A 23,800-nucleotide genomic window follows, 5' to 3' on the forward strand; every position below is an offset into this window, starting at 1 on the left:
GTAAAACATGAACTAAAACTGCGTAAATGATTACGAATTTTAGTGTAAATCGTACATCTGTTTCAAAATGGTGAATGCGGGCCGAAAATTACGGCGTAAAAATCTCACGCGTCCCATCGTGATCGGGTTCTGACTCGTACAAATTTTAGCGTAAAACATGAACTAAAACAACGTAAATGATTACGAATTTTAGCGTAAATCGTACATCTGTTTCGAAACGGCGAATGCGGGCCGAAAATTACGGCGTAAAAATCTCGCGCGTCCCATCGTGATCGGGTTCTGACTCGTACAGATTTTAGCGTAAAACATGAACCAAAACAGCGTATATGATTATGAATTTCAGCGTAAATCGTAGATCTGTTTCGAAACGGCCAATGCGGCCCGGAATTATGGCGTAAAAATCTCGCGCGTCCAATCGTGATCGGGTTCTGACTCGGACAGATTTTAGCGTAAAACATGAACCAAAACAACGTAAATGATTACGAATTGTAGCCTAAATCGCATATCTATTTCGTAACGGCAAATGGGCCCCAAAAATTACGGCGTGAAAATCTCGCGTGTCGTACACGGGTTCTGACTTAGGTGGATTTAAGCGTAAAACGTGAACCAAAATAGCATAAATCATCGATCTGTTTCGTAACGACGAATGTGACCTAAATTACTGCGTGAAAATCGCACGCGTACGATCATGCGCAAGTTCTGGCTCGGGCGTATTTAAACGTAAAACATGAATCAAAACAGCACAGCGTAAATGGGTATGAATTTTAGCGTAAATCGTCACAAAACACATCAATAAATGTCGTAAATTGGCGTAAAACATATCAATAGATCTCCAGGACAGATCTTGCGCCATGCAGTTCTGAACCATCTCATGGAACGCCCGGGGTGTCGTACTGCTTCAGGGCTCGCGTGACGGTTGACGCTACTGCTGTCACGTCGGCTGGGTCTACAGTTTCACTCTAAAAAAGAAGGAGGAGTAGATTAACCAAAGGCTATTTTCATTTATGGAGCCTGAGAACAATGAGTCCGTGTTGTTCTTTACCTCGACATTGAAAGAACCCATGTGGAATCCGGTGACACCCTCCTCAACTGTGTCGACAAGTCCTCCAGTGGATGAACAGATGGGGATCTGCAAAACGTATTTGCAGCATCGATGGTCATTCGTTTTCTTTTGCACTTTGTCTGCTGCTTAACTACGTGGTATTTTCTAACACTTTACAGGAATCAAGATGAGAAAAAATGGCTGCTAATATTAATTTATCCTACGCGCACTCAAATCTGAACTGCTATAACAAAGCGGAGCTAGGAAGTCTCACCACTCCATATCTCATCCCTTGCAGCTGAATGAGACCACATGGCTCAAACCTGCTCGGGACGATAATGAAGTCAGCCTCGGCAAACATCATGTGTGCCAATGGAACATTGAATTTCGCTATGCCTCCATCTTCTTCTTTCTCGTGCCCTGAAGAACAATTTTTTTTCTCAGCGACTATCAGATCGTGAACCGTGCCATGCGAAAGAATAGAAACCACTTGTAAATTGAAACATACAAGAACGATTATCTGGACATTCTCGCCCACAAACTCTGGAATTGTTGCAATGAGTATGTAGGACCCTTTCTGTTCTTCGAGACACCCCACAAAAACTATAACAGGGATGCTCGAGTCCACACGCAATCCATCTTCGGCTTGCAACCTCTCTTTATTGAGAGCCCTTGCTTCAGTTACCTGACAAATTATTTCATTCAGTAAAGAAATCTCCATATGAGGTTAGAACGGGCGATGCGATAATAGGCCTTACCGTTGTTGCATCATATTTCACGCTGATGTACTTATATGTTGAAGGATCCCATTCATAAACATCCATGCCATTTACGATTCCAATTTCCAGAAGCTTTGCGCGAAGGACACCATCCAACTCAACACCCTTATCTGGGTCAGATGTGAGTTTCTTGAAATAATGTAGACTGACTGTTAGAGCCAGATCACTCTCAATGATTCATATAATAATAGGCACACCCTGCTAAAGTTCTGTTGCCTGGACGTGGGGTCAGTAAGGCGTCCAGGCCGCGGACGGCGGTCGCGTGGCCTCGGTCGGAGCCGCGGCGAATGGCATGAAGGTGGGATTTTCGTTGCCGTCGGGGTCGAAGAAGAAGTCGAGGAGAGGAGGCGGGTGCAGCGTGCCGAAGCGACGGCGGAAGGCGCAGGAGGAGCGGACGGCGGCCAGGATGGCGCGGCAGCTGAGGTAGGCGCAGACGAGTGAAGGAAGGGAAGGGAGGCGGAGGAGGATCTCGCGTGAGGTGCGTCATCACCACCGCACCGTCCGTGGCCGTCGACGCCACCAGCGACGCCATGCCTCACCGCTATGGGAGGGAGGCAAAGGAAGCACCTGGAGCAGCCTTGGGGAAGCTGGAGATCGGCGGCGTTGGCTGACGGCCAAGAACACATAATAGATCTCCGCGTCCCTGGCGTAGCTCTAGATCTTGGCATCCCTGGATCTCGGCGTCACTAGCGTAGCCTCGCCACATGCCCCTTGACGACGGGACTGGGCCACTGGGGACTGGGGAGAAGATCGAGATGGACTAGGAAGGAAACGTACCTGCAGGCTGGCGCCGCCGCGTCGGGGATGGAGGAGGAGTCGAGGGGGAGTGGAGGAGGAGCCACCGCGTCCGAGAGCTCTAAGGCTGGCGACGGCTAGGGTTTGGAATGAGGGCGGTTGGCAATTTGGTGTGACCTGGGGGTGAATTGGGCTAGCACTCGGGCTCGCCCAGCTGGGCCTCCAATGGTTCGGATTTTCGCCACACACATGTCAGCCAGACTGAATGGTATGACCAGGGCTCCCTCTAGTTATAAGAAGCCTAGGGCTTCTAATATATATATATATATATATATATATATATATATATATATATATATATATATATATATATATATATATATATATATATACACACGCTAATCTGTATAGTATGACATGCACGATTGCATGAGTGTCTGTGTGGGTTGCGATTCTTGCAAAATCATCACCTATCAACTGTGGGGCCTTTAAACTTTGACTTTGACGTTATATCTTCATGTCTCTTTGATTTTGTATTCTCGTTCTGCCTTCTGTATGTGTATTACATCGTGTTTCGGGACCTAAAAACCCAAGCCCAATCATTCTATTCGATGCTCCATTACCTACCATTGCATTCATCTTAACCCGTGAGGACTGAGTGCTGCCAATACATCTTATTTAATTTAATTTAATTATTATTCTACTTTAATTTTGTAACTTAACAAGTAGCAATAGCTTTCATTTAATTATTGTTATATTTTAATTTTTAGCGTACAATCATGTCCTCTAGAAGGTTTATGTTTAGATGTAAGAAAACAAATATAAAGAAAAAAGCAGATGAGTTTACAATATTACATGAGTTCATAGAGACATATACTTCTTAAACCAATTTTATACACATTGAGAATATATTGATGATGATGATGATCATCCCCATCATCATCATCATCATAACAACAACAACAATAATAATAATAATAATAATAATAATAATAATAATAATGTCGGGGACCATATTTAGGGGTACCCTCAAGACTCCTAAATCTCAGTTGGTAACCCCCATCAGCACAAAGCTGCAAAGGCCTGCTGGGTGCGATTAAGTCAACGATCGGTCCATTCAAGGGATGCGATCACGCCTCGCCCGAGCCCAGCCTCAGGCAAGGGCAACCGACCCCGGAGGATTTACGTCTCGCCCGAGGACCCCCTCCAGCAATGGACACACCTTCGGCTCGACCGAGGCCCAGTCTTCACCAAGAAGCAACTTTGGCCAAATCGCCACACCAACCGACCAAATCGCAGGGGCATTTAATGCAAAGGTGGCCTGACACCTTTATCCTGACGCGCGCCCTCCAGTTGACAGAGCCGAAGTGACCGTAGTCACTTCGCCGCTCCACTGACCGGCCTGACAAGAGGACAGCGCCACCTGCGCCGCTCTGACTGATGTGCCACTCGACAGAGTGAGGCTGACAGCAGCCAAGTCCGGCCCTAGGCGCCATAGGAAACTCCGCTTCGCCCGACCCCAGGGCTCGGGCTCAGCCCCGGAAGACGACGAACTCCGCTTCGCCCGACCCCAGGGCTCGGGCTCAGCCCCGGAAGACGACGAACTCCGCTTCGCCCGACCCTAGGGCTCGGACTCGGGCTCAGCCCCGGAAGACGACGAACTTCGCTTCGCCCGACCCCAGGGCTCGGACTCAGCCCTGGCCTCAGCCGACGGTCTCCGCCTCGCCCGACCCAGGGGCTCGGACTCGACCTCGGCCTCGGAAGACAGACTCGACCTCAACCTCGGAGGAGCCTCCACCTCGCCCAACCTAGGGCTCGGATCGACCACGTCACAGGAGGCGCCATCATTACCCTACCCCAAGCTGACTCAGGCTACGGGGAACAAGACCGGTGTCCCATCTGGCTCGCTCCGCCAAACAAGTGATGATGGCGCCCCGCACGCTCTATGACGACGGCGGCTCTCAGCCCCCTTACGGAAGCAAGAGGACGTCAGCAAGGACCCGACAGCCCCGACAGCTGTCCTTCCGCCAGGCTCCGGCGCTCCTCCGACGGCCACGACACCACACGAACCGGGTGCCAAAACCTCTCCGGCTGCCACGATGGCATGTACTTAGGGCACTAGCTCTCCTCCGCTAACACGTTAGCACACTGCTACACCCCCCATTGTACACCTGGATCTTTTCCTTACGCCTATAAAAGGAAGATCCAGGGCCCTCTTACAGGGGGTTGGCCGCGCGGGGAAGGACGGGACGGCGCTCGCGCAAGGCCGCTCGCTCCCTCCCGCGTGGACGCTTGTAACCCCCTACTGCAAGCGCACCCGACCTAGGCGCGGGACAAACACGAAGGCCGCGGGATTTCACCTCTCATGCCTGTCTCCCTCCGGCTTCTTCCCCCCTTCGCGCTCCGCCTCGCGCCGACCCATCTGGGCTGGGGCACGCGGCGACAATTTACTCGTCGGTCCAAGGACCCCCCGGGTTCGAAACGCCGATAGTTGGCGTGCCAGGTAGGGGCCTGCTGCGTGTTGACGAATAGCTTCCCATCAAGCTCCAGATGGGTAGTCTTCAGCAACCTTTCCAGCCCAGGACGGTACTCCATTTCGGGAGTCTTGAGTTCATGTCCCTCGACGGCGGCTACGACATGATACTCCTTCCCCCGCCGCGCGACAGCGATAATGGCGGCCGACAACCCGCCCGCCGACGGCGGAATCGACGACGTCTTCCCCACGTGGTGGAAGAACAACATTCGAGCTCACCCCGTACCCTCCCCCGCCGACGGAGGAGGAGGTGGGGCAACCGAGGCCAAGCAGGAGGCGGCACCTCGTCGACTGTCGAGCGAGTCGATGGCGCCGGCGCCCCAACGGGGGTCACGTCGGGCATCGACCTCGCGTCTGAGACGAAGACGAGAGCCGTCTCCCCGCAACACGCCAATCCCAAGCAAACGGACGACGCTAGCACGCTCGCGAAGGACTTGCTGGGCGTCACCCTCGTACCTGAGACGACGGTGCAGTCAGCCCCTGACGTGACTTTGTCACCGCCCGTCGACCAAGAGGTACCAACTGATTCCCATCTCACGCCTTTTGGATTCAGCCTCGACCCACCAAGCGACTTCGCTTTGGTGGACGCTCTCGTAGAGGCGAGTCCAAACCCTCTGGGGTATCGTATGCGATCACCCTGGGACCGGCTGACGGCCGTCTCGACCTACGGGCCCTCGAGGTCCGAGGAAGATGACGAGCCCGACTTCTGTTGGGATTTCTCCGGACTTGGTAACCCAGTGCCATGCGGGACTTTATGACCGCGTGCGACTACTGCCTTTCCGACTGTTCCGACGGTAGCCGCAGCCTCGGCGACGAGGACTGCGGCCCAAGTCGTGAATGTTTCCACGTTGATCTAGGGGGTCCCAACAAAGGCAACCATCTTGGTATGTCGGAGAACGGTGATCTCCCTAGGCCTGTGCCTCGCGTTGACATCCTTCGGGAGCTAGCTGTGGTCACCGTCCCAGCGGGGGGTCATGACCCATAGCTCGAGCAAATCCGCGAGATGCAGGCCAGGCTCGACAAGGGGGCAGGAACACTTGAGCCGATTCGCTAGGACATCGGGCAGGAATGGGCGGGCCAACCTTCGGCCGGAGAAGTGCGTCATCTACCCTAGGGTATCCAGCACCGCATCGCCGACGATGTCAGGGTAAGGCCGCCCTCGACTTCCAGTGGAGTCGGCCAGAACCTGGCTGCAGCGGCAATGCTTATTCGCGCGATACCGGAGCCATCAACCACCGAGGGGCGGTGTATCCAAGGAGAGCTCAAGAATCTCCTGGAGGACGCCGCGGTCCGACGGGCCGAAAGCTCCGCCTCCCGAAGGCAGGGTACCCCTCGGAACATCGCGCTGCGACTTCCCGATTCATGCGGGAAGCCTCGGTCCACACCGGGCGCACACGCAACACAGCGCCTGCGGCCCCGGGTCGCCTCGGCAACGAGCACCATCACCGCAACCGTCGGGCCCACCTCGACGAGAGGGTGCATCGAGGCTACCACCCCAGGCGTGGGGGACGCTACGACAGCGGGGAGGATCGGAGTCCCTCGCCCGAGCCACCCGGTCCGCAGGCTTTCAGCCGCGCCATACGACGGGCGCCGTTCCCGACCCGGTTCCGAACCCCGACTACTATCACAAAGTACTCGGGGGAGACGAGACCGGAACTGTGGCTCGCGGACTACCGGCTAGCCTGCCAACTGGGTGGAACGGACGATGACAACCTCATCATCCGCAACCTCCCCCTGTTCCTTTCCGACACCGCTCGCGCCTGGCTGGAGCACTTGCCTCCGGGGCAGATCTCCAACTGGGACGACCTGGTCCAAGCCTTCGTCGGCAATTTCCAGGGCACGTACGTGCGCCCTGGAAACTCCTGGGATCTCCGAAGCTGCCGCCAGCTGCTGGGAGAGTCTCTCCGGGACTACATCCGGCGATTCTCGAAGCAGCGCACCGAGCTGCCCAACATCACCGATTCGGATGTCATCGGTGCGTTCCTCGCCGGCACCACCTGTCGCGACCTGGTGAGCAAGCTGGGTCTCAAGACCCCCACCAGGGCGAGCGAGCTGATGGACATCACCACTAAGTTCGCCTCTGGCCAGGAGGCGGTCGAGGCCATCTTCTGGAAGGACAAGCAGCCCCAGAGCCGCCCACCGGAAGATGTCCCCGAGGCGTCAACTCAGCGCGGCGCCAAGAAGAAAGGCAAGAAGAAGTCACAAGCGAAACGCGACGCCGCCGACGCGGACCTTGTCGCCGCCGCCGAGTACAAGAACCCTCGGAAACCTCCTGGAGGTGCCAACCTCTTCGACAAGATGCTCAAGGAGCCGTGCCCCTATCATCAGGGGCCCGTCAAGCACACCCTTGAGGAGTGCGCCATGCTTCGGCGCCACTTTCACAAGGCCGGGCCATCCGCGGAGGGTGGCAGGGCTCGCGACGATGATAAGAAGGAGAATCACAAGGCAGGAGAGTTCCCCAAGGTCCATGACTGCTTCATGATCTACGGTGGGCAAGTGGCGAACGCCTCGGCTCGGCACCGCAAGCAAGAACGTCGGGAGGTCTGCTTGGTAAAGGTGGCGGCGCCATTCTACCTAGACTGGTCCGACAAGCCCATCATCTTCTACCAAAACGACCACCTCGACCGCGTGCCGAGCCCGGGGAAATACCCGCTCGTCGTCGACCCCGTCATCGGCAACGTCAGGCTCACCAAGGTCCTCATGGACGGAGGCAGCAGCCTCAACATCATCTACGCCGAGACCCTCGGGCTCCTGCAGATCGATCCGACCTCCGTCCGGGCAGGCGCTGCGCCTTTCCACGGGATCATCCCCGGGAAGCGCGTCTAGCCCCTCGGACGACTCGATCTACCCGTCTGCTTTGGGACGCCCTCCAACTTCCAAAGGGAGACCCTCACGTTCGAGGTGGTCGGGTTTCGAGGAACCTACCACGTAGTACTGGGGAGGCCCTACTACGCCAAGTTCATGGTCGTCCCCAACTACACCTACCTCAAGCTCAAGATGTCGGGCCCCAACGGGGTCATCACCGTCGGCCCCACGTACCGACACGCGTACGAATGCGACGTGGAGTGCGTGGAGTACGCCGAGGCCCTCGCCGAATCCGAGGCCCTCATCGCCGACCTAGAGAGCCTCTCTAAGGAGGCGCCAGACGTGAAGCGCCACGCCGGCAACTTCGAGCCAGCGGAGACGGTTAAATCCGTCCCTCTCGACCTCATCAACGACGCCTCCAAGCAAATCCGGATCGGCTCCGAGCTCGATCCCGAATAGGAAGCAGTGCTCGTCGACTTTCTCCACGCGAACGCCGACGTTTTCGCGTGGAGTCCCTCGGACATGCCCGACATACCGAGGGATGTTGCCGAGCACTCGCTGGATATCCGAGCTGGAGCCCGACCCGTGAAGCAGCCTCTGCGCCGATTCGACGAAGAAAAGCGCAGAGCCATAGGCGAGGAGATCCACAAGCTAATGGCGGCAGGGTTCATCAAAGAGGTATTCCACCCCGAATGGCTTGCCAACCCTGTGCTTATGAGAAAGAAAGGAGGGAAATGGCGGATGTGTGTAGACTACACTGGTCTAAACAAAGCATGTCCTAAAGTTCCCTACCCTCTGCCTCGCATCGATCAAATCATGGATTCCACTGCCGGGTGCGAAACTCTGTCTTTCCTCGATGCCTACTCGGGGTATCACCAGATCAGGATGAAAGAGTCCGACCAGCTCGCGACTTCTTTCATCACACCCTTCGGCATGTACTGCTATGTTACCATGCCGTTTGGTTTGAGGAATGCGGGTGCAACGTACCAACGGTGCATGAACCACGTGTTCGGCAAACACATTGGCCGAACGGTCGAGGCCTACGTCGATGACATCGTAGTCAAGACGAGGAAAGCCTCCGACCTCCTTTCCGACCTTGAAGCGACATTTCGATGTCTCAAGGCGAAAGGCGTGAAGCTCAATCCCGAGAAGTGTGTCTTCGGGGTTCCCTGAGGCATGCTCCTGGGGTTCATCGTCTCCGAGCGGGGCATCGAGGCCAACCCAGAGAAGATCGCGGCCATCACCAGCATGGGGCCCATCAAGGACTTGAAAGGCGTACAAAGAGTCACGGGATGCCTCGCGGCTCTGAGCCGTTTCATCTCGCGCCTCGGCGAAAGAGGTCTGCCTCTGTACCGTCTCTTAAGGAAGGCCGAGTGCTTCACTTGGACCCCTGAGGCCGAGGAAGCCCTAGGGAACCTGAAGGCGCTCCTCACGAACGCGCCCATCTTGGTGCCCCCCGCTGTCGGAGAAGCCCTCTTGATCTACGTCGCCGCGACCACTCAGGTGGTTAGCGCCGCGATTGTGGTTGAGAGACGAGAAGAGGGGCATGCATTGCCCGTCCAGAGGCCAGTCTACTTCATCAGTGAGGTACTGTCCGAGACCAAGATCCGCTACCCACAAATTCAGAAGTTGTTGTACGCGGTGATCCTAACGCGGCGGAAGTTGTGACACTACTTCGAGTCTCATCCGGTAACTGTGGTGTCATCCTTCCCCCTGGGGGAGATCATCCAGTGCCGAGAGGCCTCGGGTAGAATTGCAAAGTGGACGGTGAAAATCATGGGCGAGACGATCTCGTTCGCCCCTCGGAAGGCCATCAAGTCCCAGGTCTTGGCGGACTTTGTGGCTGAATGGGTCGACACCCAGCTCCTAACAGCTCCGATCCAACCGGAACTCTGGACCATGTTCTTCGGTGGGTCGCTGATGAAGACAGGAGCAGGCGCAGGCCTGCTCTTCATCTCGCCCCTCGGGAAGCACCTACGCTACGTGCTACACCTCCATTTCCCGGCATCCAACAATGTGGCCGAGTACGAGGCTCTGGTCAACGGGTTGCGCATCGCCATCGAGCTAGGGGTCCGACGCCTCGACGCTCTCTGTGACTCGCAGCTCGTCATCGACCAAGTCATGAAGAACTCCCACTGCCGCGACCCGAAGATGGAAGCATACTGCGATGAGGTTCGGCGCCTGGAAGACAAGTTCTACGGGCTCGAGCTCAACCACATCGCCCGACGCTACAACGAGACTGCAGACGAGCTGGCTAAAATAGCCTCGGGGCAAACAACGGTTCCCCTGGACGTCTTCTCCCGAGACCTGCATCAACCCTCCGTCAAGACCGACGACGCGCCCGAGCCCGAGAAGGCCTCGGCCCAGCCTGAGGCACCCTCGGCTCAGTCTGAGGCACCCTCGGCTCAGCCCAAGGCACCCTCGGCTCGGCCCGAGGCACCCTCGGCTCGGCCCGAGGCACCCTCGGCTCGGCCTGAGGCACCCTCGGCCTCCGAGGGTGAGGCACTGCGCATCGAGGAGGAGCGGAGCGGGGTCACGCCTAATCGAAACTGGCAGACCTCGTACCTGCAATATCTCCACCGAGGAGAGCTACACCTCGACCAGGCCGAAGCTCGGCGGTTGGCGCGCCGCGCCAAGTCGTTCGTCTTGCTGGGAGATGGGAAGGAGCTCTACCACCGCAGCCCCTCGGGCATCCTCCAGCGATGCATTTCCATCGCCGAAGGCTAGGAGCTCCTACAAGAGATACACTCGGGGGCTTGTGGCCATCACGCAGCACCTCGAGCCCTTGTTGGAAACGCCTTCCGACAAGGTTTCTATTGGCCGACGGCGGTGGCCGACGCCACTAGAATTGTCCGCACCTGCGAAGGGTGTCAGTTCTACGCAAGGCAGACCCACCTGCCTGCTCAGGCCCTGCAGACCATACCCATCACCTGGCCGTTTGCTGTGTGGGGTCTGGACCTAGTCGGCCCCTTGCAAAAGGCACCCGGGGGCTACACGCACCTGTTGGTCGCCATCGACAAATTCTCCAAGTGGATCGAGGTTCGACCCCTAAACAGCATCAGGTCCGAACAGGCGGTGGCGTTCTTCACCAACATCATCCATCGCTTTGGGTCCCAAACTCCATCATCACCGACAACGGCACCCAGTTCACCGGCAGAAAGTTACTGGACTTCTGCGAGGATCACCACATCCGGGTAGACTGGGCCGCCGTGGCTCACCCCATGACGAATGGGCAAGTAGAGCGTGCCAACGGCATGATTCTACAAGGACTCAAGCCTCGGATCTACAACGACCTCAACAAGTTCGGCAAGCGGTGGATGAAGGAACTCCCCTCGGTGGTCTGGAGTCTGAGGACGACGCCGAGCCGGGCCACGGGCTTCACACCGTTTTTTCTAGTCTATGGGGCTGAGGCCGTCTTGCCCACAGACTTAGAATACGGTTCCCCGAGGACGAGGGCCTACGCCGACCAAAGCAATCAAGCTAATCGAGAAGACTCACTGGACCAGCTGGAAGAGGCTCGGGACATGGCCTTACTACACTCGGCGTGGTACCAGCAGTCCCTGCGACGCTACCACGCCCGAGGGGTTCGGTCCCGAGACCTCCAGGTGGGCGACCTGGTGCTTCGGCTGCGACAAGACGCCCGAGGGCGGCACAAGCTCACGCCTCCCTGGGAAGGGCCGTTCGTCGTCGCCAAGGTTCTGAAGCCCGGAACGTACAAGCTGGCCAACAGTCAAGGCGAGGTCTACAGCAACGCTTGGAACATCCAACAGCTACGTCGCTTCTACCCTTAAGATGCTTTCAAGTTGTTCGTATACCTCGTTCCCACGCAAAGTTTAGTCATCAAGGAAGGGTCAGCCTTGCCTCGGCAAAGCCCGACCCTCCCTCGGGGGCTAAAAGGGGGGAACCCCCTCTGCGTCAAAATTTCCATCGGAAAAAGATCTTTTCTGCCAGAATGTCTTTCGTGCTTTCCGACTACTTCGAAAGCGGATCCTGAAAACGACAGAGTACACGTAAGCAGCCAAGGCTAACTGAGCCGAGGGACTCCTACGCCTCTGGGATACGGATACCTCACTCATCACCTTCTGCGATAAGTAACTCGCGCTCGGATAGGTGATTCCGCGGACCGAACAAGTCTTCACGCTCGAAAGCTCCTCTGCCGAAACGATTTTTTGGGCCTTCTCGACTGCGTCGGTGACAGAACCCTATGGACGAGTAAGAGTGCGCGTAAGCGGCAAGGCCGACCGAGCCGAGGGATTCCTACGCCTCCGAGATACGGATACCTCACTCATCACCTTCCGTGAAAAGTAACTCTCGCTCGCACAAACAATTCTGTTACCGACAAATAAGTCCAGATACTCGAAACAAGGGGAAAAGAAGCGCAGCTTTACAACACGACGATGGTGTGTTTGGGCCTCGGCGGCCGCAGAAAACATACACACACTACAAGATAATCCGATCCTGCAGGCTTGGATCTTGACAGTTGAAGGGAGCAGCAGCACCCTCGGCGTCAACTACACCTTCGGCGAGGTTCGACCTAGCCTCGGACGGCGACGCGGTCGGAGGATCTCCACTCTGAAGGACAACATCAGCACCACGCCCGGGCCATCGCTGCCAGGGCCTTCTCCAGGAATCCGGCTCGAGCAGATAGCTCGGGCCGGTCACCCCGAAGCCTCAGCCAGCTGTCCCCCGAGGACATCGGCTCGGTTTGTGGCCTCGACAACTCAACTCCGGCGTCGGTCCCGCCAGTGGACGACCCGGCCAGGCTCCGGCCGACCAAATCTTCTTTTCGAAGCCAACTTTGCCTCTGTTCGTGCTCACACCGCTACCTCCGGCTTCGGCTCATCGAAGAGCGGCCGAGGGTTTCCTTTAACTAAGCAAGAGAAGCCTCGGACAGCAAGGCCGACCGAGCCGAGGGACTCCTACGCCTCCGGGATACGGATACCTCACTCGTCACCTTTGCACGAGGCAACTCACGCTTGGTGAAGCGGTTCAGATAGCCGACAGGCGAGTCTTAGTGCTCGAAATGAGGAAAAAACACGGCTCCGCGCCAAAAATACATACATGTTCAGGCCCCGACAGCCGCAATGAACAAAACACCGACATTCAAGGTGCCATCACGAACGGAACTCCGGTTCCACCTCCGCAGGTACGAACAACCCCACACGATAGGGGGGCCTGCGGAGCAATAGAAGGCCGACGGATGGCTCGCCGTCGCTCGCTCCAGCAGCAGCGACAACGACCCCCGCTCCGGGTGGCCGAACTGCAGCAGCGATGGCCTCAGGGCGAACACCGCTGCAACCTTGCCCTCGCCCACGCCGACGCTCGAGGGGCGAGGACAAGTACAAAGAGCCGGAGGCCCAGAGCGCGGATGGTGGCGGTGATCCCATCGGCGATGGGGACTTCTCGAGCCGCCTCCACCTCGACACCGATGACAGGAGCCGTCAGCCCACCGACAGATCCCCACTCGGATCCTCCCGGACGAGCGGAGCACCGACCTCCGCGCGGAGGCGCCATACCGGAGCAAAGGCAGGACAGCCCCAGAACACGAACGCCGCCCTAGCAGCGCGCGACGTCTTGGGCGGTCCTCCCGTGCGCGCGGCGCGACAACCACCCTTGCGGCGGGAGGGGGCACCGGGAGCCAAGCCGACGATCCCAACGCGCTGAAGCTGACGACGCCCGCCGTCGACTAGCCCCGCGTTGTCAAAGTTCGCCCCTCTCGCAGGGCCAATGAGCGCCCTCTCCCTTGAATGCTGAAGGAGAGGCTGACCCACGAACCCGCGCGGGAGGTAGAGGTCCGGCTCAGCCTGGCCCCCGCCCCAGCCAGGATGAAGAACATCCTTGAAGCTGAGGGCGAGACCAAGATTGCAGCCCGGCTTGCTTCTCCCCACCCAGGGGCTGGTGGTCACCGTCTTGGGTGACCATCGGCGAGGGGGTGCGGCCGGGCTGTATGATGAAAATCCTTGAAGCCGAACGATGGCTGAAAGGTACCAACTTCCACGAAGTTGTGTTCCTCCGACGACAAGGCGGAAGGATTGCGGGAGTTCCCCATCCGAGGGCTCGGAAGGTGGAAAGACGCGATGCATAAGGGAGCGCGAAGACATGGTCGCCTTTCAAGGGGATCACCCTCCTTTTAAAGGCGACTCTTCCCACCTGCGTCCTCAGCCATCGCGGGCTGAGTCTTCTCCAACACGCTCCAAGGTCCTCCCCCTACGGCGTGGGGGCTGGGTCTCACGCGTCATGCAAGCTGGCCCAGAGCAGAAGAAGCCAAATCGCCGCGCGCGGTGCATGCAACTGCCCAGCGGTTATGAGCATTCCTCCACTTTCGCCCAGACCAGCGGGTGAAAGGGCGGACAGCCATGCAGTCGGCATGCAACCGCGCCAAGTGGGCACACCCCTTCGACTCCAACGCACCCAGCATGGAGGCCCAGGCCCACACGTCATGCAACCGGCGCGCCAGTTGCTACGTGCGAGCAGTCGTGCCGCCCCTTGCGCCACTACCGCACCTCCTCGACTGCGGAACCAGTACCGCGACTCGAGGCAACCCTGCGTATGACCCAACAGTGCCAGCCAGGCGCATCGATCACGGGCCAGTCAGCCGCGGGAGAAGGCGCGACGGTCGATGCGGCCAAAAATGGGCCGACAGTAATGGCGGTGGTAGGCGGGCAGAAGCAGCGGTCACGTCGTCAGCCAAGCTCACGTCTGTAACACCCGGTTTTAAGGAACAAAGCCGGGTGCATCTCATACATGCGCCAAGAAGACAACATATATAATAACAGAGTGTATAGAGATAAATGTCATAATACATCAGAGTATTTATTACATAGCGGAAGTCTTATTACAAAATAAAGATAAATATAAAACGAACTAAGGATCGTCGGCGCCAATGTCGACTGAGAAACGCCTCCTAGATCAAGTCGAATGCCTCAGTGTTAGGCGACTCCTCTTCGACCACCTGTTCTTCTCCTGTGGGGGGGTGTGAGACAGCAAGAGTGAGCTCACATACGTTCATAGCTCAACAAGTCGTGGGGAATAATGTGGCATGAACTCACCAAAGGTGGGAGTTCATGAAGTGTAAGGCTGATCAATGGAATAAAGGCTGAGGCTGAGCATTGCTTTTATAAGTTGGTCAAAATTTTATTAGCAATTACTAGGTGTAAGTAAATACCAAACCTTAATAATAATAAAGAAGAGTAATAATAAAATAATCTCAAATGCGATGCAAATGTCAAATTAAATTTAAGTTCCATAAATTAATCATGTGAGGGTCCGAGCTGCTCATGACCGTGAGCACGGCTAGTATACCAGTTTTACACTCTGCAGAGGTTGCGCATCTTTACCCACAAGTCATGTTACCCATCTGCCAAGAGATGGCCAATCCCATACACCTCTACCGAGGAGGCGAGGCAGGGTAACACTACGAGGCCTTTACAAAGTTCCACTAGCTTCAGAAATCCCGCTACAGTTTATAGGAAGCTCCAATGCAGGGTTCTTGCCTGACCGCCATCGCAGCAAAATCAACCCAAGGACCTCCCTACACTGACCACTCCCCTACTGCCCTTGCCCCTTTCGGGTAAGGAAGACCTCCACTAGCTTTCCTAGTTAATCAGCCAAGGGCGTCCCATTATACCCTTGTGGTAGCACTGTTTTCCCGGGTGGTCGCTCCATGTTCCCATTAACATAATGATCTTAACATGAACAGTAATAATAAAAGAGAATAAAAGAGTAATTATGAATAAAGTATCTTCATACCCAAATCCACATAAAGCAATAGCAGGTACTACCCAAAGAAATATTTCAGTGGTAAACAAGGTATAAAGATAGCCAAAACTAGGGTAACCTATTGGGTCCCATCAAAATTATCCTATGCAGATCATTATAATTAATAAGAACATGGCTGTGAAAAAGTAAGTGATCAAGGGCACAACTTGCCTTCAATGAGCTCCTGCTCAGCTACTTCTACTTGCTGAACCTCAGAATCCACAGTGGCTTGCTCGTCTACTCGCATCAACACAATACATACATAGTATAGCATAAATTAACATCACATCAAACATGTAAATAAAATATACAGTAAAAATCTATACATTAAAATGAGACCATAGGAACTGGAATCATTAAATTTGGAATTATAGATTTCAAGTTATGAATTTCCTAAGTTTTAATGTGTTTGAGATAGGATTAAATGATAAATTAATTTTCTTACTGTTTTCATGCCAAAACAGAGGCACAAGGTGATGGAGAATAAAATTACAAAATTTTAGGAACTGGAATGAAGTGATTTGGAGCCCATATGAATTTTCTATGAATTAACTAAGTTCTAGAATTTATTTTTGTATTAAAATACATTTACTAATTCATTTATACATTTTAAACGGGCTCTGGACTGGGCGCACGAATTTCAGAAAGCTCAAGGGCCCAGGCGTAAATGTAACCGAGACTCATAACACTGCAGAGGTGGACGGCGGGTTCTATTTCTCTATTTCTCAGGGTCTCTTTTACAAAACGCGTAATCCAAAGGGGTATCAGGCTTTCAGGACCGTCCGATCAGAAACGGTTGGCCCGGATTAGATCTGTCCCACCGCGAACCGGTACGCGCCTGCGACAGTTGGATTAAAGATTAACGGCACGGATTTAATAACCCTGCCAGTGCACCAGAGTCGCCCGCTAGCAGATCTACGGTTGAAGTTCGTTTGGACGAAAGGGTATGTTCGATCTGATCAGGACCGTCTGTGCATCATCCGACGGCCCCCGGATCCATCTCCTAATCTGAGCAACGCGCGGCAGCGTCGCGCCCTGGTCACGGTGGCGAGTCGCCGGCGACGACCGCGATGGCTGTCCCGTGAGTCCCCCAACCTTACAACCGGTGCAAAATGGTGTGCGCGGCAAAACGAAGCTATCCAGGGGCTTACCGAAGACAGGGGTGAGGTCAGGGGAGCCGACCACGGTCCGCAGCGGCCCGGCGCGGATCTTCCTCGACGGCGACGAATTCGTGGGCACTCAGTTGCCAACTCCGCCCGACGAGCTTGAGGTTACCGACCGAGAGTGGATCCGAAGCACCCTGGACCGAAAGGATGGCTCGATGGCGGCTATCGCGAGGTAATGCCGGGACGTAGGGTCGGCGGCAACGGTGGCTAAGCGCACGGCTAGAAACTCCCAGGGCTTGCGAGAGGAACGCAGCGACGGTACTTATCTCTGGGTGCCAGACCCAACTCTTGCGCGGCTGGCGCAACAACCCACGCACCGAACGGCGAGGTCAACCGCGGCGCGCGATTCTCACGGGAAGAGAAACAGGGGCGAGTCCGCACGAGTCGTTTGCGACGGAGAGAAAAACCGCTGACAAGGGGGCCCCGCCTGTAAGCCGAAACGGGAAGAGCGAGCGCGCCACCGTGATTCCCTGAGAGGTGGGGCCGCCCTGTCGTTCAAAGGAAAGCTGGAGCCGCGCGGTGGAAGGGTTTTGGGCCGCGTGGGGGGTTTCTCTGAGTGGGCCGAAATGGGTAGCAGCCGGCCCAGGTGAGGTTTTATTCTTTTTCTTTTATCTTTTCTTTCTATTTTCTTCATTTCTAAGGTTTAGTTTGAATTCGAATTTAGTATTCAAACCTTGTGCAAATTTATTGTCCAATCATATTGTGAAATGAAAAATACCAATTTTAAAAGTATAATGACATTATTTATACTTTTGTATCATTCCTCTTCTTCTCATTTTAGAAAACCCTATTTTTTCAACTTAGGGTTTAATCCAATTTCTAGTCATTTTTATATTGTTATTATTTTTATTTAATGCACAAACATAAAACTCCAACAAGATGTACTTTATTTTATTTTTGAATCATTTGTCTCACTCTTAATTATATGCATGCTCTTTTCATGATGCAATTAAGGCACATACAGTAGGGAATTCACTATTTATTCCTTGTAAACAATTTTGAGTGTTACAAATCCTACCCCCCTTAAAAATAATCTCGTCCTCGAGATTTAGGAAGATCTAGGGAAAAGGTGGGGAGAATCTATGCGAAGCTCTTCCTCTCTTTCCCAAGTTGCTTCATCTTCACCGTGGTGACTCCATTGAACTTTGCACATCTTTATAACCTTATTCCTCGTAACACGAGTCAGTGTATCAATAATCTTGATGGGGTACTCCGCATAAGTTAGATCCTCTTGAACACTAAGGTCTTCCATTGGTAACTGTTCTTCAGGCACCCTGAGACATTTCTTGAGCTGAGATACATGAAAGACATCATGAACATCCGCAAGATGATCCGGTAACTCCAATTGATATGCAACCTCTCCCACTCGCTTTAAGATTAAGAAGGGTCCAATAAAGCGAGGGGACAATTTTCCTTTGACCTTGAATCTTCTCATACCCCGGAGTGGTGACACCTTCAAATAGACATAATCACCCTCCTTAAACTCAAGCAGTCTTCTCCGGGTATCAGCATAACTTTTCTGCCTAGACTGTGCAGTTCTCAAATTCTCCCTTATTTGCTGAACTTGTTCCTCTGCTTCTTGTATAATCTCAGGCCCAAACAATTGCCTTTCACCAGTTTGATCCCAATACAGTGGAGTCCTGCACTTTCTGCCATATAAAGCCTCAAACGGTGACATCTTCAAACTGGCCTGATAGCTATTGTTATAAGAGAACTCCGCATATGGTAGACTCTTATCCCAACTTCCACCATGTTTAAGAGCACAAGCTCTTAACATATCCTCTAGCACTTGGTTACTCCTCTCTGTCTGCCCATCAGTCTGTGGGTGGTAAGCCGAACTAAAATTTAATCTTGTATCCAGGGACTCGTGCAATTTCTTCAATATCGAGAGGTAAACTGTGATCCCCGGTCTGACACAATCTTCTTTGGCACACCATGCAGGCAAACAATCCGTGCCATGTACAACTCTGCCAACTTGGCTCCTGAATACGTGGTCTTCACTGGAATAAAGTGGGCTACTTTAGTTAGCCTGTCCACAATCACCCATATAGAATCATATCCAGCAGACGTGCGGGGTAATCCAACAATGAAGTCCATGCCAATCTCTTCCCATTTCCACTCAGGTATCTTCAGTGAGTGCAGTAGTCCGGCTGGCCTCTGGTGTTCAGCCTTAACTCTTTGGCACACATCGCACATAGCCACATGTGCTGCCATATCTCTCTTCAGTCCATACCACCAATACTTTTGCTTCAAATCCTGATACATCTTAGTACTTCCAGGATGAATAGAATAAACTGAATCATGTGCCTCCTTCAATATGGTTTCCCAAAGACTATCGATATCGGGAACACAGATTCGATTCTTGAACCATATAGTGCCTTGCTCATCTCATGTGAATTCCGGGCCTCTACCCTCTGTTATCAGATCCTTGATCTCCTGGATTTTAGCATCACCAATCTGTCCTTTGCGGATTTCTTGCTCCAAGGTAGGTTCCAATTCAATAGTAACTCCTTCCGTATGTGTAACGATTCCCAGGTTGAGCCTCTCAAAATCTTTTGCTAATTCATCAGGTAGCTGGACAACGAAAGCGGAGTGAACATGCTCCATCCGACTCAAGGCATCTGCAACCAAATTTGCCTTGCCTAGGTGATAGTGAATCTCCAAATCATAATCCTTAATAAGCTCCAACCAACGGCGTTGCCTAAGGTTGAGATCCTTCTGAGTGAATATATACTTCAAACTCTTATGGTCCGTATATACTTGGCACTTGGTCCCCATGATATAATGTCTCCATATCTTAAGCGCATGCACAACGACTGCCAATTCTAAGTCATGAGTGGGGTAGTTCAACTGGTGTTTCCGCAACTGACGAGACGCGTAGGCAATCACGTGTCCTTCTCGCATAAGTACACATTCCAAGCCTTGGCCGCATGCATCACAGTAAATGTCAAATTCCTTCTGTAGATCTGGCATAATCAATACTGGTGGTGACATTAGTTTCTCCTTCAATTGATCAAAGCTTTCTTGGCACTTCTCATCCCACTTGAATTCTCTACCTTTCTCCAAAGGCGAGGTCATAGGCTTGGCAATCTTAGAGAACCCTTCAATAAATCTCCGATAATACCCTGCAAGCCCCAAGAAACTCCGAATCTTAGTGACGGTAGTGGGCACACTCCATTCCATTATCTCCTTCACTTTAGCAGGATCCACTGCTATTCCTCCATTAGAAATAATATGTCCAAGGAATGGCACCTTGTCAATCCAAAACTCGCACTTGCTAAACTTGGCGTAGAGTTGATTATCTCATAGCTTCTGTAGCACCCATCTCAGATGTTCCTCATGATGACTGTCACTCTTGGAATAAATAAAAATATCGTCGATGAAAACCACGATGAATCTATCCATATCATGAACAACTTATTCTTCAGATCCATAAAATAGGTTGGTGCACTAGTTAGTCCAAATGACATAACGGTGAACTCATATAAACCACCTTGGGTCGAGGAATCCGTCTTAGGAATATCCAATGGCCTAATCTTCATTTGATAATAACCCGATCGGAGATCAATCTTCGAGAATATCCTAGCACCTCTCATCTGATGAAATAAATCTTCAATGCGGGGTAATGGATACTTGTTCTTCACAGTGACATCATTAAGGAACCTTTAATCCACGCACATCCCTTGCAATCCATCTTTCTTCTGTACATACAAACCCGGTGCTCTCCAAGGTGAAGACTCGGACAAATGTACCCAGCCTCTTATAACTCAGTTAACTGCTTCTTCAGTCCCTTTAACTCTTCTACAAACATCCTGTATGGCCGTTTGAAAGTAGGGGCAGTCCTAGGTAAGGGATCAATGACAAACTCAACTGCCCTATATGGTGGCATCCCTGGTAACTCCTCTGGGAAGACATCCGGAAAATCTCTAACCACATGGATGTTGACACCAACAAACTTCCCATCTACTAAGAATGTCGTTAGTCTGGTGGCGGTAATTACTGCAATTCTAACTTCAAATCTTTCTCCTTTGAAACTGGTGAGTTCTACGGTTCCCTTAGCATAGTGTATATACTGCGTTTGTCTTTCTTAACCATGACATACCAAGGATCACATCTATAGTGTTCTCTTCTAACACTATAGGGGTAGCCCATCTGGGTTAGAAACATATGGGACGATAGAAAGGATTGTAGACAAGGCAGTGATTACGAAGCATGTTACTTTGGGGGATTTATTAGCTAAGTGTGTCACCTATTAAAGCTAATACATTATATTATAGTGGTACATGCTAAGATGCCCGACTATAATGTTTCAATCAATCAAAGAAGCAAATCAGACATTGATCATCAGAACAATCAACCAACATTTTTAATAGAAAAAAATAATTTTAATTTTTGTCTTAGGTCTCCTATCTCTTAAAAATGTCATAGGGGTAGGGATTCCAAGGTGTGAAATCCATCTTGTCTCAGAATAGAAAAGATAAGAATGATCAGAGTAGAACAGTAGAAGGTGAGACAGGATCAAGATAAGTGTAGAAAGAATCAGAGTAAGGTAAGTAAGTAAGGGTTATCCATTTCTATCTAGGTTTCGTCCTACAGTCAACATTTCCTCTGATACCACTTCTGTAACACCCGGTTTTAAGGAACAAAGCCGGTTGCATCTCATACATGCGCCAAGAAGACAACATATATAATAACAGAGTGTATAGAGATAAATGTCATAATACATCAGAGTATTTATTACATAGCGGAAGTCTTATTACAAAATAAAGATAAATATAAAACGAACTAAGGATCGTCGGCGCCAATGTCGACTGAGAAATGCCTCCTAGATCAAGTCGAATGCCTCAGTGTTAGGCGACTCCTCTTCGACCACCTGTTCTTCTCCTGTGGGGGGTGTGAGACAGCAAGAGTGAGCTCACATACGTTCATAGCTCAACAAGTCGTGGGGAATAATGTGGCATGAACTCACCAAAGGTGGGAGTTCATGAAGTGTAAGGCTGATCAATGGAATAAAGGTTGAGGCTGAGCATTGCTTTTATAAGTTGGTCAAAATTTTATTAGCAATTACTAGGTGTAAGTAAATACCAAACCTTAATAATAATAAAGAAGAGTAATAATAAAATAATCTCAAATGCGATGCAAATGTCAAATTAAATTTAAGTTCCATAAATTAATCATGTGAGGGTCCGAGCTGCTCATGACCGTGAGCACGGCTAGTATACCAGTTTTACACTCTGCAGAGGTTGCGCATCTTTACCCACAAGTCATGTTACCCATCTGCCAAGAGATGGCCAATCCCATACACCTCTACCGAGGAGGCGAGGCAGGGTAACACTACGAGGCCTTTACAAAGTTCCACTAGCTTCAGAAATCCCGCTACAGTTTATAGGAAGCTCCAATGCAGGGTTCTTGCCTGACCGCCATCGCAGCAAAATCAACCCAAGGACCTCCCTACACTGACCACTCCCCTACTGCCCTTGCCCCTTTCGGGTAAGGAAGACCTCCACTAGCTTTCCTAGTTAATCAGCCAAGGGCGTCCCATTATACCCTTGTGGTAGCACTGTTTTCCCGGGTGGTCGCTCCATGTTCCCATTAACATAATGATCTTAACATGAACAGTAATAATAAAAGAGAATAAAAGAGTAATTATGAATAAAGTATCTTCATACCCAAATCCACATAAAGCAATAGCAGGTACTACCCAAAGAAATATTTCAGTGGTAAACAAGGTATAAAGATAGCCAAAACTAGGGTAACCTATTGGGTCCCATCAAAATTATCCTATGCAGATCATTATAATTAATAAGAACATGGCTGGGAAAAAGTAAGTGATCAAGGGCACAACTTGCCTTCAATGAGCTCCTGCTCAGCTACTTCTACTTGCTGAACCTCAGAATCCACAGTGGCTTGCTCGTCTACTCGCATCAACACAATACATACATAGTATAGCATAAATTAACATCACATCAAACATGTAAATAAAATATACAGTAAAAATCTATACATTAAAATGAGACCATAGGAACTGGAATCATTAAATTTGGAATTATAGATTTCAAGTTATGAATTTCCTAAGTTTTAATGTGTTTGAGATAGGATTAAATGATAAATTAATTTTCTTACTGTTTTCATGCCAAAACAGAGGCACAAGGTGATGGAGAATAAAATTACAAAATTTTAGGAACTGGAATGAAGTGATTTGGAGCCCATATGAATTTTCTATGAATTAACTAAGTTCTAGAATTTATTTTTGTATTAAAATATATTTACTAATTCATTTATACATTTTAAACGGGCTCTGGACTGGGCGCACGAATTTCAGAAAGCTTAGGGGCCCAGGCGTAAATGTAACCGAGACTCATAACACTGCAGAGGTGGACGGCGGGTTCTATTTCTCTATTTCTCAGGGTCTCTTTTACAAAACGCGTAATCCAAAGGGGTATCAGGCTTTCAGGACCGTCCGATCAGAAACGGTTGGCCCGGATTAGATCCATCCCACCGCGAACCGGTACGCGCCTGCGACGGTTGGATTAAAGATTAACGGCACGGATTTAATAACCCTGCCAGTGCACCAGAGTCGCCCGCTAGCAGATCTACGGTTGAAGTTCGTTTGGACGAAAGGGTATGTTCGATCTAATCAGGACCGTCTGTGCATCATCCGACGGCCCCCGGATCCATCTCCTAATCTGAGCAACGCACGGCAGCGTCGCGCCCTGGTCACGGCGGCGAGTCGCCGGCGACGACCGCGATGGCTGTCCCGTGAGTCCCCCAACCTTACAACCGGTGCAAAATGGTGTGCGCGGCAAAACGAAGCTATCCAGGGGCTTACCGAAGACAGGGGTGAGGTCAGGGGAGCCGACCACGGTCCGCAGCGGCCCGGCGCGGATCTTCCTCGACGGCGACGAATTCGTGGGCACTCAGTTGCCAACTCCGCCCGACGAGCTTGAGGTTACCGACCGAGAGTGGATCCGAAGCACCCTGG

General features: G+C 52.1%; 1 pseudogene; it reads right to left on the reverse strand.

The window, feature by feature from the left end:
• Nucleotides 1–803: 803 nt before the first annotated feature.
• Nucleotides 804–1,995, reverse strand: LOC103644687 (granule-bound starch synthase 1b, chloroplastic/amyloplastic-like; annotated as a pseudogene).
• Nucleotides 1,996–23,800: the final 21,805 nt, after the last annotated feature.

Source organism: Zea mays, chromosome 1, assembly GCF_902167145.1.
Source record: "Zea mays cultivar B73 chromosome 1, Zm-B73-REFERENCE-NAM-5.0, whole genome shotgun sequence".
Classification (NCBI taxonomy): domain Eukaryota; kingdom Viridiplantae; phylum Streptophyta; class Magnoliopsida; order Poales; family Poaceae; genus Zea; species Zea mays.